Raw genomic sequence first — 12,158 nt, 5'->3', positions numbered from 1 at the left:
AAATCCTTCCATTTCAGTCTCTTAGAATAAGCTGAGGGTACTGATGGGAAGGAAGTGGGGCCCCAAGATAATGGGATGGACACAATTATGTGGACATGATGGGACTGGGAAGGTGAATACTCAAAGCCTGCTAAACCTCCCTGAAAATCCTGCAATCCTTTTCCCACTGAATAAAAACTTTTCAATGACTGCACCAAGGAAATTCAATTCCCCTCAGGACTCCCCTCCACTACCCTCATGGCTTCCAGATCCTCAAGGAAAGTTAAAGAGCAGCATAGTTCAGCCTGTATAAAGTACCAAGCCTGGGAGTCAAGGAGAGAAGACTATTTGTGGAAAGAGTTGCAGGACTTGATCAACTGTATCAACAGGTTTCTGGGGAGCATGTATTTCAGTGGATTCTAAGTTTGTTAGACCAAGAAGGACATACCTCAACACTTGTGTAGCTAAATTTTTGAAACGGATGCACAACTGGGGATTAGGATTTAATGTTATGGTTCGAGCACCTGGGAAGTGGCATGACTAGACAAGGGTGTTGGCCAATCCCAACAGTAAGCCACAGCCAGTAGATCAAAATGTCAGAACTTCTCTGGCATACTACAGATGGAGGAAGAATTCTAAATGCTACAGGATATGAGAACATTAAAATTGATCTGTTATATGCCACCTGTTCAACCACCCCCTATCCCTATTCCCTCAGGAGGCTCCAGAGGATGCTCTATTCTTCAGGGTGTTAAGAAACGAGTTGAATTAAATGAATCCCAAAACCTGAAATATTCTCTTGGATCACTAACCAGAGTGTGTTTATGAAAGTCAGGTAAAAAAATGGAGTTTTTGTTCAAGTCCAGTGGGACCGTGGATCAATTTCATGGTTCTTGGTCTTGGAAGGTATATTTTGAATAGGATACACTTAGTAACTGGAAAAAAAAACTTCATTTTGCTTCCCTGACCCATAGGGGGAAGTCTATGAAGGGAGAACCAAGTAGAAGGTCCTAGAACTGTCCTACCCCAACCAATTCTCCCCTGCCAAACTTATAATCCAAAAGCAAATCCAGCATTCTGAATTACAGTTAGTGCCACCATTAAAACTTGAAAGAGGCAGAGGTGTGATTCCAATCACATCTCCATTTAACTTCCTTCCTGGCTCTTGGAAAAGCCAGATGGTCCTGAAGAATAGCTATACATTAACACACACTTAATCAGTGGTGCCATTTACAGCCAACTCTGCTTGCCGCTACTCTGTTGGAGGAACACAACAGAGCCCTTGGAAGCTGGTATGCAGAGACTAAATTAACAAATTCTCCCCTACTCTCCATCCCTACCACCAAAACTAATCAGAAGCAATTTGACTTCATGTGGCAGGGACAGCAGTGTACTCACCACCGTTAACATTCCTGCTCTTTGTCATGATATGGTCTGGAGAAACCTGTCGTCTTGACGTCTTATGGAGCATCATACTAGTCCCTTACACTCTTCCCACGATAGACATCTCAAGGGTTTACCTCATAAGTCAAGTTCCCAAGGATTTAATGGTCTATTTCATATCCAGATGTACTCTCTAAGGGAAAAGACGATTGGTTACATCTACCCATAAGAAAGAGGCACGAGTCCTCTTGGCAGGACTCTTTGGGTTTTACAGGCAACAAATAATACATATGAGTGTGTTTCTCCTACTGATTCACTAGGAAACTCATAACAAGGCTGTCAGTTTTGAGCTGTCTAGACAAGACTTTGCAACAGGTTGCTGAGCAAGGTGTACTTCCCCTTTCAATTATATAGGGCAAGGCTGCCTACAGGTGAGGGCATGGGGCACGTGGAGGACTGTCCCGGAGGATTCCTCTGCACAGCCCCGGTCAAGGAAGGTTTCTCCGGGAGGGGGGAGAAGAGATGTGGGGTCAATGTTGAAGAGGAAGCCTGAATCCACTGCTATTGGGGGAAACAGCCAAAGGGCTCGTGTCTTTCCAGTTAGCTTGGTTTCAAAAACTGGAAGAATAGACTCCTTCCTGGGAGCGGACTGTGGCTGTCTCAGCGCTGGTTTCTCTCTGGAACTCTTCCTTAAGGGTCCCCAGATGGACACGGAGGCCCCAGGAACGGGGGAAGCGTGGGACAGGGTGCCCTCTGGCTCTGGCGAGGGTGGAACCCGGCGGACCCCAGGGCTCCAGCGAGCAGCCCGCGCGCGGCCCAAGGGCTCGTGGGTGAGAGCAGCCGAAAGGGCCCCAGCGGGGATGCCCGGCGGGCTCAGCGGTTTAGCACCTGCGGTTGGCTCAGGTGGTGATCCCGGGGTCCTGGGATCGAGTCCCACGTCGGGCTCCCGGTGCATGGAGCCTGCTTCTCCCGCTGCCTGTGTCTCTGCCTCTCTCTGTGTCTCTCATGAATAAATAAATAAAATATCAGGGCAGCCCAGGTGGCTCAGCGGTTAAGCACCTGCCTCAACCCAGGGCGTGATCCTGGGGACCCGGGATCGAGCCCCGCATGGGGTTCCCTGCATGGAGCCTGCTTCTCCCTGTACCTGTGCTTCTCCCTCTCTCTGTGTCGCTCATAAATAAATAAAATATTTTTTTAAAGAAAAAGAAAAGAAAGGACCCGAACTGCCGTCAACCCGGGCTCCCAGCGGGGCTGGAGGCTCGAAGCACGGAGGGCAACGTGCAGGGGTGCTCGCTCCCGCCCTGGGGAAGCCCAACAGGCTCAGCGGGAAACCCCCCCTCCCGGGGCCGGGAGGGGAGGAGCGTGGGGGGCGGAGGGGGGCGCGGGGGCTGCGGGGAGCCGCTCGAGGCCCAGCCGAGGCCGGGGCAGCTCCACGCAGCCTCAGGACTCGTTCCTCCTCCAGCACACGGTCGCTGGCGGTGGGGTTTTCATTGCCGCGGTTTAGTGCTGGCAGCGCCTCGCCTCCCCCGGCGGAGCTCGCCCTGCTCCCGGGGCTCCCGGGGCTCCCGGGCCGCCCGCCCGCCCGCCCTGCCTCCTGCAGACGCCGGGACCTGGGGGTGCAGGCGGGGGGGCGGGGGGAGAGCTCCCTGGGCCGGTCGCCCGCCCCCTCCTCCTGCGCCCCCCTCCCACCCCGGCCCGGTCCCGGGAGCCTGCAGCCCGGGAGGGGGGCAGGCGCCAGGCTAAGGTACTAATTGTATTAACGAAAATGGCAAATACACATCCTTCCCATCTGGCAGCACAAAAGGAGAGGCTGTGGGAATGCAATTACCCACTCCAGGAGAGAGTAAAATATTTGTCAGGTTTAGGAATGAAATTAATATCCGCAATTACTAGAACTTCGCTAATGAGACGAATACAAATTGCCTCTCCGGGTTGCAAAAGGAAGAACCTGTCGCAGAAAACCCTAAGTGCGTTTTTTTCCTTGCAGGAATCTCAGCCCCCGAGACAGGCGTTTCTCCCCGCCGCCGTCTGAGGATCCGAGGTAGTGAAGCTGGAGATGATGTTCTGATTGTTGGTGACGCACACCCTGACATTACAAACTGGGGTTGTGTGTGTGGGAATGTCCATCTGGAGCCTGTGCTCCCAGGACTCCAGGGGGCTCTGGACAAGCCCCCAGGCCTGCACCACAAGATGGCCAAGCACCCCCCCAACACCCCGGGCCCACCCACTCACTTTGGCCCTGCCCCCTGCGCGCCTTCCAGGTCTACTGCAACAAATGGTTGTAGCCAGATATTTCTGCAATTTCCGACATTTTTTTTTTCTTCATGGAATTTGTATATAGCAAAGGCTGGGTTTGCTTTAGGCAGAGCATATGCTTCATATTTATTGGAATAAGTTTTCTGGTTCCTTAGCATTCTGTTCACTGATATTCCGTATGTTAAAAATATCTCCGTTTTTCCCCTGATACTCAGTAGTAGGCAGCCACAGTTTTCCTCTATAGTTTTTCTGGGTAAAAACCAGAATCTGCTCTCCACAGCCCGGGGGAGTATTCTATACCTTAGGAGAGGGATGACCTGATTTCCCACCCAGGAAGAGGAATACGATTTTCTTACTCGCCACCAGTTTCACAGATAATGATACCAGGTAGCCTGATTCCAGAGAGCAAAGATCCTTACTTTAGAAAGGAAACAGTTAAGGCCAGACACCCTGCCTGTCACTTAGGGGTTCTGGAATTCTGATTCTTCTTGCAGGTCTACAGTGTGTTCCTTGCAGGAAGCATAAAGAAGAGGATCCGAACGCTTCAGTGAGTGTGGGACTCAAGGAGATTGGGAATAAACTCAGCAGGTGCACTCTTCCCAGGGGGAGTGGATTATAATCCCCTTGGGATCTCACATGCTAAGCACACAGCCCCAACAGCCTCCGTGATTTCCCGGAGGTCCAATGGGGAGGCCATCTTCCTTGCTGAGTCCCTAAGAAACATGGGGAACCACCATTTCAGCAATGGGAAATTGATTTTTTATGACAACTCCAGCAATAAGTGAATAAGTGAATAAGCCAGAACTATCCACACTTGAAAAACAGTTTTTGGAGTTAAAATGGTGAAATCAATATCCAAACTCAGATGCATCTGTATATGTATATATACACATTATATACACATAATACACATAATGTACACACAAATAATGTGTGTGTGTTTGAGAGAGAGAGAGAGAGAGAGAGAGAGAGAGAAACAGAGAGAGGAGACAGAGAAAGCCAGAGAGAGAGAGATGCAGAGAGAGACAGAGAGAGAATGAGATGGCCAGGTGGGGCTAGGGAGAGAGAGAAAGATAAACCACTCCTTGGAGCAGACCCCGGCTGAATATGCCCCTCATCTGCTGGGAGCATGGACAGAGGATGGAGTTGTCAAGGCCAAGGCTATTCATTTAGTGGCCCCAACAGCCCCTCAGAGATCTCCTGGGAAGACCCTCCCCCTCAAAAGCCATTTACATGAGTGACTGTAGTTTGTTGCCTTGGCTGAGCCAGGAAGCTGTCCAGAGCTATCTGGAGCTATATGTCATGGCTTCATAAACTACGTGCCCAACCTGGACCCTGCCCTGTCTTCTCTGGGCCTATAAGAGATTTTGTAAGCAGATCAAACTTATGAATTCCTTAGGTTTCAAATATTCTCCTGTAAGCTGATTATCTTTCATTTAAAATGCCTTTCCTAACATAAACACCACCTTTGTTCATTCACCCAACACTAGTTTGTCAAGTACCCACTCTACCAGGTGCTGGGGATACAATGGGGACGTAGAGTTCCCATCTCAGATCAATCTGTAAAAACCGATTCAATCGATAATAAAGGCAAACTAATTTTTGTGTGTAGAAGAATTACACTCTGAGCTCCATCTTGGGCTACCTGGAAAATAGCATTCCTTGCCTTGGCAATAGCAGTTGAAACTCCCACCTGGTCCCTGAGCAACCGCAACCATAAGTAAGAAGTGCAGAAACCAGTGTCTGTTGCGTGCCGACTGTGTGTCTGGCTGTGCTAGCACTTTACGTATATCCATGAGATATGGCTCTCTGAGACAGACACAATTGCTCTCATTTTACAGATGAAGAATCCAACTCTCAGAAGCTAAGTGAAGTTGCTTAAGGTCACACAGCTGCTGACTAAGCTAGAATTTGAGCCCAGGCTATTGACACCAAGGCCCACATTCCTTCTTCTGTTCACCAACTGACTTTGGGCTTTGGCCCAGGAAGGTGGGGCAGCTTGGAAAGATGAGGATTGAAGGTACCTTTCCAGGGCTTTGCCCAGGGCGGGCCACGGGGCCACAGGGAGGTAGAGCATGCAGATGTATGAATTATTCCTACACCGAAATCGGGCTGTGAGTACACCAGCCACTTTCCCCGCCATGGCTTGTCCTTTTCCCGTGCCTTGCTACCCACCCTGGAATCCTCCAAGACTTACTGGGTGTTCGGGTTACCAAGACACAACTGGAACTAAGAACCCTTTTCTTCCACCGTGTTTTCTGGGGGAAATGCTGCTGGAGACAGGCTGGAGGAAGCCAGAGCCTGAGTAATGAAAGAGCTGCTTATGTAATAGGAAGCCACCCAGTCTAGGCCGCAGGGACCTCCCTGGGAGTCAGAGAGCCAGGATCCCAGAGTTCCGTTCCAAGATCTCTGGCCCTGGGACCTGTCGCCCTGAGCAAATCACCCACACCTGCTCCCGTTTCCCCCCATGTAATCTTGATGCGGGAGGGATGCTCTTCCTCCGCTTTCCCAGGGAGAGGCCCCCAGGAACGCCTGCAGCACAGTGAGCCGTGTGGCACTCTGAGCGACATCCTTCCCTTTCTAAGCCCCAGCCAGTGCCTCTCACCTTCAGGTGCTAACTTTTCCATGGTACCCCACAGGGGTGGGTACCATTCGTCTCTCAAATGTCTTTAGACTTATTTGATGTACCTAAGATGATTCCTCCACCCCCCGGGGTCCCCTGTAAGGTTATCGTGGCTTCTAATTATCGAGCCCTGAACGCCAGCAGCAGGCAGCTTCGGCTTCAGATGGAAGAGTCTCGGCCGGGATACCTGTTTCCTAGAACCACTTCCATCACTAATGAGATCTCTGTCTTGGAAAAGTCACTTACATCTCTAGAACTCACTTTCTTGGGACACCTGGGTGGCTCAGTGGTTAAGAGTCTGCCTTCCGCCCAGGGCGTGATCCCGGAGTCCTGGGATCGAGTCCCACGTCGGGGTCCCTGCATGGAGCCTGCTTCTCCCTCTTCTGCCTGTGTCTCTGCCTCTTTCTCTGCGTGTGTGTGTCTCATGAATAAATAAATAAAATCTTTAAAAAAAAAAAAAAAAAGAACTCACTTTCTTCCTTCGGAACAGAAGGGGATCAAGCCAGATGTGTCTAAGGGCCTCTGCAGTTTCCGGATTTTGATCTCCTTACCTAGGAAGCGGAATCGTCTCACATGGGTTTCCTCCACTTGCCGAAAGTTCGCCTTATGCCACTTGGCGTTTACAAAAGATGTGCAGTACTAGTACCTGTTTTCACTAACTGAAAGAAATCCAAAGAGGATCTTTCACTTTTGTGACAAAAGGTGAAAGAAGAAAATAGTATTCGGTGTGTGTTTGTCCCAAAAAGGCAGCGTGTGCACCCGCTCCCCCCAACAGCGAGAAGGGCCCACCTGAGCTTTGAATTGCATCTGCAAGCAGTTGTGCTTTATCTTGGTTTATTTTGTGCATCCATTTGTGAGATGTGCCCTAAGATATCAGAAAGGCCTGAGAGAAGTTATTTTTGGGGTCTGCGACTGTTAAAAACCTTTCCGTATAAATTAATGATAATTGGCTCTGCTCTTCATTTTATATCATTTTGATTTAGGAATGGTTTCATAGGAACACTCTGCTTTTGAGTAGTGGGGGAAACCTTACGTTCTTTTATTTCATAACCTTACGAATGCCAAGACTCCATGGGTTGATTGAAATGGACACATAGAAAGATGCACACGGATCCAGGCCTTTCTGCAATCATGTACCTGGTTAGTCTCCTAGTGTCAGGTCTTGAGAGGCACCATTCCAACCCCTGCCATCAGCTATCTTAAACTCGAGCTGCCGCCTGTCTCCCCTACCCTTGCACCTGCTCCCCAGGACCTTTGTCCCCATCCAGTTCCCGAAGAGTTCCTTCTGCACAGCAGGTGGCTACTCACCAGACAGCCACTCTCTGAAGTCAGAGGGCGAAGCTGTGAGAGGAGACTTGCTCCTTGCCCAGCCACCCGAATCCCAGCCTCAGGACAGCTTTGCTCTGCTCCACACGCGCCCTGCGTGGGTTGGCTCCTGTTGCTAGGAGAACCTGACCATTTGCATTTCCTGCTGTTTTTATTTTAGATTAGCAGCCGCACTGCTGCAGGAACACAGGGTATTTTAAGAAAAACAGAAAAGGAAAGGGTGAGGGGAGCATCTAGCATGGGACTCCTTCCCAAGGGCCCCCAAAAACACTCTAACCAAGGCGGCACCCATCCCAGACCCTGGCCCCACCCAGGCTTCTTGCTTCCTCTTCCCTGAACAGCACCATCCGTCTCCCAGTCCTGACATCTTCACGAGCACCTGCAAGCCATACAGGAACAAAACAACGATCTTCTTCCAGAAAAAGATCGAGCCTTGTACTCAACCTAACACACACAGGGCCACCAGTTTCCCCATCTTGAAACAACTAAAAACACTTCTAGATTCCCATAGGGATTTCCAACTCGGTCAAAACACCTCATCTCTAAGGATTGCTCATGTTTCCTCATTTCCCTTGCCCCTTCTCTCCAGGCCTGCTTAAAGATGGAGGCTTGGCTTTTCCTTCAAGGCCTCACAGAAGTCAGTGTGACCAATCTCTTTCAGGGTTCCCAAACCCAATTCCAATGGCAGGGGTGGGGAGAGGTCCCACAAAAACAACACCAAGCAATTGTCAGAGAGCCTGCTGGGTTCTGAGAATTCAACCCAATTCTGACACTAACTACCCAGAGATAACATCAGGTTATCCTGTAGTTAAGGGCTCACTCCTACAAGACTATAAGACTACAAGTCCTACAAGACTACCTCCTCACCCCCCACTTCCGATGCCAGTCACAAGCGCCAGGCTGTCACCTTTGCTTCTGACCAACCAGCTACAAATTGGAGGTGTCAACAGCCTCCTCCTTAGATTTGGTGAATTTGCTAAAGCAGCTCATAGAACTTCTGGAAATACTTACCTACATTTACCAGCTTATAAAAGGATATGATGATAAAGGATGCAAATCAACAGCCAAATGAAGAGATGCATAGACTGAGGTCCTGAACAAAGGAGATCTGTCCTCATGGAGCTTCAAGCCCTACTAGGTTGCATGTGGAAGCATTCTGGTTCCCCAAGCATGGAGGCTTCCCTAAAAAGAACCCAAACATTGTCCTCTTGAGTTTCTATGGAGGCTTTGTTACATAGTCATGATTGACTAAGTATTGCCTCTTGGCTGATTCAACTTCCAGCCCCTCCCCACTCCCAGAGGTTGGAGGAGGGAGCCTGAAAGTTCCAAACCTTTAATCACAAGGTTGATCTTCCTGGCAACCAGCCCCATCCTTGAGTGGGGTCCAAAAGTCACCTGCATTAATAATGGGACACCCACTTCACCTTCATGGCTCCAAAATATTTTCAGATACTCTGGATGAAGATCAAATATATCTGATAAACACATTTTGGTCATCTGAATGAGTAAATATATATATTTATATACTTTATATATAATATTTATGTAATTTTTATTAATATATTAATAATTTATATAATATTTATATTGGGACGCCTGGGTGGCTCAGTGGTTGAGCATCTGCCTTCGGCCCAGGGCGTGATCCTGGAGTCCCAGGATCGAGTCCCACAGCAGACTCCCTGCATGGAGCCTGCTTATCTCTCTGCCTATGTCTCTGCCTCTCTCTCTGTGTGAGTGTCTCTCATAAATAGATAGATAGATAGATAGATAGATAGATAAAATCTTTTAAAAATATTTATATTATATATTTATATATATATACATTATATTGAATCTTCCCAGATCCCCTTTTGTTCAATTAATCTCTCCCTCCCTGTTCTAAAAATACCTGCATCTTCTCACCATTACTTTTGTTTCATATCAGTAATCTATTCTTCTGTCTCATCCACTAGACGGTTGAACTCCCAGAAGCCAGTATATTTGCAATTTTTATTTTTTTAATCCCCTTCTTACTTCTAGAATATTTGCTCACAATAGATGTTCATTAACCTTTTTATTTTTTTTATTTTTATTTTTTTAAAGAATTAGAGTGGTGGGTTTTTTTTTTAAGATTTTATTTATTGATTCATGAGAGACACAGAGAGAGAGAGAGACAGAGACGTAGGCAGAGAGAGAAGCAGGCTCCATGCAGGGAGCCCAACGTGGGACTCGATCCCAGAACTCCAGGATCATACCCTGAGTTAAAGGCAGATGCTTAACCGCTGAGCCACCCAGGCGTCCCTCATTAACACTTTTAAAATTTGTTCATCCCCATCAAACATGCATTGACCCCTACCAAGACTTACACACCATAAGTAATCATGAAACATTCTCTATCATTTAGGAGCTCTTGGCCCCAGCGGAGGAAGACAAGTAAACAGTTTTAAACAATGTGATGAATGTTGTAATAAAGATATGCCCAGAATTGCAAGAAGTTTCCTGAGGCAGGGGTGAGGGTGGGGTGGAATATGAGCAAGAGAAACAGAAATGGTTTCATGGAGCTTACTCTTGAAGAGCGATTAACGTCCACCACTGGATGATCACTTCAATCAAGAAGAGCTTGTGTGGAGGTTCAAAGTCCTAAGGGGGTGTAAAAAAAGGATTGGATTTAATTGAATATACAACGCAGGTCCTCAACAAGTGGAATCTCCTGCTGGCCCAGTTCTTCTCTCTGATACCCACACCCCAGATCCATGCCCACTGGTGTCTTTCCTCAGGAAGTAAAAACCTCTTCCCTCTCCTTAGCCACCTATTTCAGGCTGTGGGGAGCAAACTGCTGCCAGAAAGAAGATAATTAAGAGAGACTAAACAAAGCTGACACATACCACAAAGCCCCCTGTGGAGTCACACTCCTCAGTGGACCAAGAACTCATTCAGTTAGCTTGACCAGCCTCCAAAGACCAACTGTCAACTCAGGAGTGGCTGATGGGACTCCATTCGAACAAAGCAGGCACCTGTTTCTTTAGGCAGTGGGCATGGAACCATTGGACAGATGGCGACATCTCCTCCCCCAAATCCAAGATTCTTGACCTTTAGCGAGACAGAAACTGCAGCAGAAATTTCTAGGTGTCTGCCATTCTGTCCTTTTTCTTATTAATAGAAACACTGATTTTACATGGAGCTGCAACATGGTCAGTTGAATGACCATACTTCTCTTGTAGGTGGGTGTGGACAGAAAGATAGAGGTGAATTTCTGGGATAGCTTACAAATAGGGGGACCCAAGACCGGAGTGGATCTTTCCTGCCCCCCTCTCCTGCTCCCTGTCCAGAAGACAGATGTTCACCTTAGGCCCTAGCAGCCATCTTGGGCTATGAGGTGACCTCAAAGGTGCGTACCACATGCTGAGGATGACACTGCATAACATCACATCAGCTCAGAGGAAGTTCACTACTGTCCCCAAAAAGCTGTTTATGTGTGCACACACAGTTTTGCAAACAATTTCCAGGGTTTTGTGAGCCTTGTAACCAATGCATGGACCCCAGGTTAAAAGAACCTTGCTCTAGACATATGGGTGAGGCAAGCTCTACCACTACTGCTTAGATCACCACTGTTAGTGTGGGGAGAGCCTAGGATTGTGTTGTGACCACGTCCCCTGTAACCTGACAAGCCCTCCACTCCCCTCTCCAATTCCAGCACCAGTGCCTCCCCTGCCTCATTCCTCTTACTGGTTCTTAAGTGGGGCCACCCACCTCTCTCACCTCCTCTCCTCCCCCTCCCCACCTATTCTCCCCCGGCTGCCAGTCCCACTCCAAAGTCACTGTATACCAGGAAGGAAATTAGCATTTATGTTGGGACAAAAAGTGACACTGCTCAGCTCTCCTTGTCATTCTGCTCTTAATTAATATTTAACCTCAGAGATTGTGTAGCAGACGGAAGTGGCTGACGGGAGAACACAGCCGGAGCTGGCTCTCCTTTTCAGCGCTGCCTCCCCCACGCCCAGCCTCTCTCCCAGAGGGCCCAATGGGAAGTGACGAGGAGTGGCAGCGGACACGCCTGAGTCCCTCGATTGTACTTTCTGGATTTGCATTCTCAGGATCCCCTGTCTAAACAACCCTCCTGCAACAAAATGGGAGCAGTTGGAACCCAGAACTGGCTCCCAGTGCCCAGAGCTAGACCGGGGCCTGGCCTGCCCAGAAGGATGAAGAGACAGGCGAGGGCGAAAGAAAAGCAATGCAAATGTGCCCCTCAACAGATTATATTTAATGCACTATTTTTAGCTGCCTTCAATCCCTCGGGGCTGTCAGGGCGGTTGCAGCCCCACTCCCCCGGGGAGAGGAAATGACAGGCATTATTACCCAGCCCAGAACACTGGTGCAGTGCGTGGTGGGTGGGGGAGGTGCTGCTGTGCCAGCTCCAAAATTTGGGAACTTCACTTCCAACAGAGAACTGAGGACACCAGGGAAGATCAGGCTACGCACCAAGGGCCTGGGACCCCCTCCTCCGCCTCCAGCCAGCCTGCCAGACCATCCCCAAAGACGCGTCCACTGGGCCCGGACCAGGAGTGTGGGAGGCTCCTCAGTCCCCAAGTGTCTCGAAAACTAGGTTATACAA

The 12,158-nt window shown here is 49.0% G+C and overlaps 1 protein-coding gene across 1 annotated transcript in view; it reads right to left on the bottom strand.

The window, feature by feature from the left end:
• Positions 1-8,749, bottom strand: part of SIAE (sialic acid acetylesterase) — a 73,855-nt gene extending 65,106 nt beyond the window's left edge. The window contains exon 1 of the mRNA XM_025998997.2: positions 8,579-8,749. The gene's annotated coding sequence lies outside the window, so the exon portion shown is untranslated. The remainder of the gene's footprint in view (positions 1-8,578) is intronic.
• Between the last annotated feature and the right edge of the window lie 3,409 nt (positions 8,750-12,158).

The sequence above is a fragment of the Vulpes vulpes genome, chromosome 12 (assembly GCF_048418805.1).
Source record: "Vulpes vulpes isolate BD-2025 chromosome 12, VulVul3, whole genome shotgun sequence".
In the NCBI taxonomy this organism is placed as follows: Eukaryota; Metazoa; Chordata; class Mammalia; order Carnivora; family Canidae; genus Vulpes; species Vulpes vulpes.
Note: the sequence above shows the minus strand (reverse complement) of the source record. Positions and strands in the feature narration are given on the sequence as shown.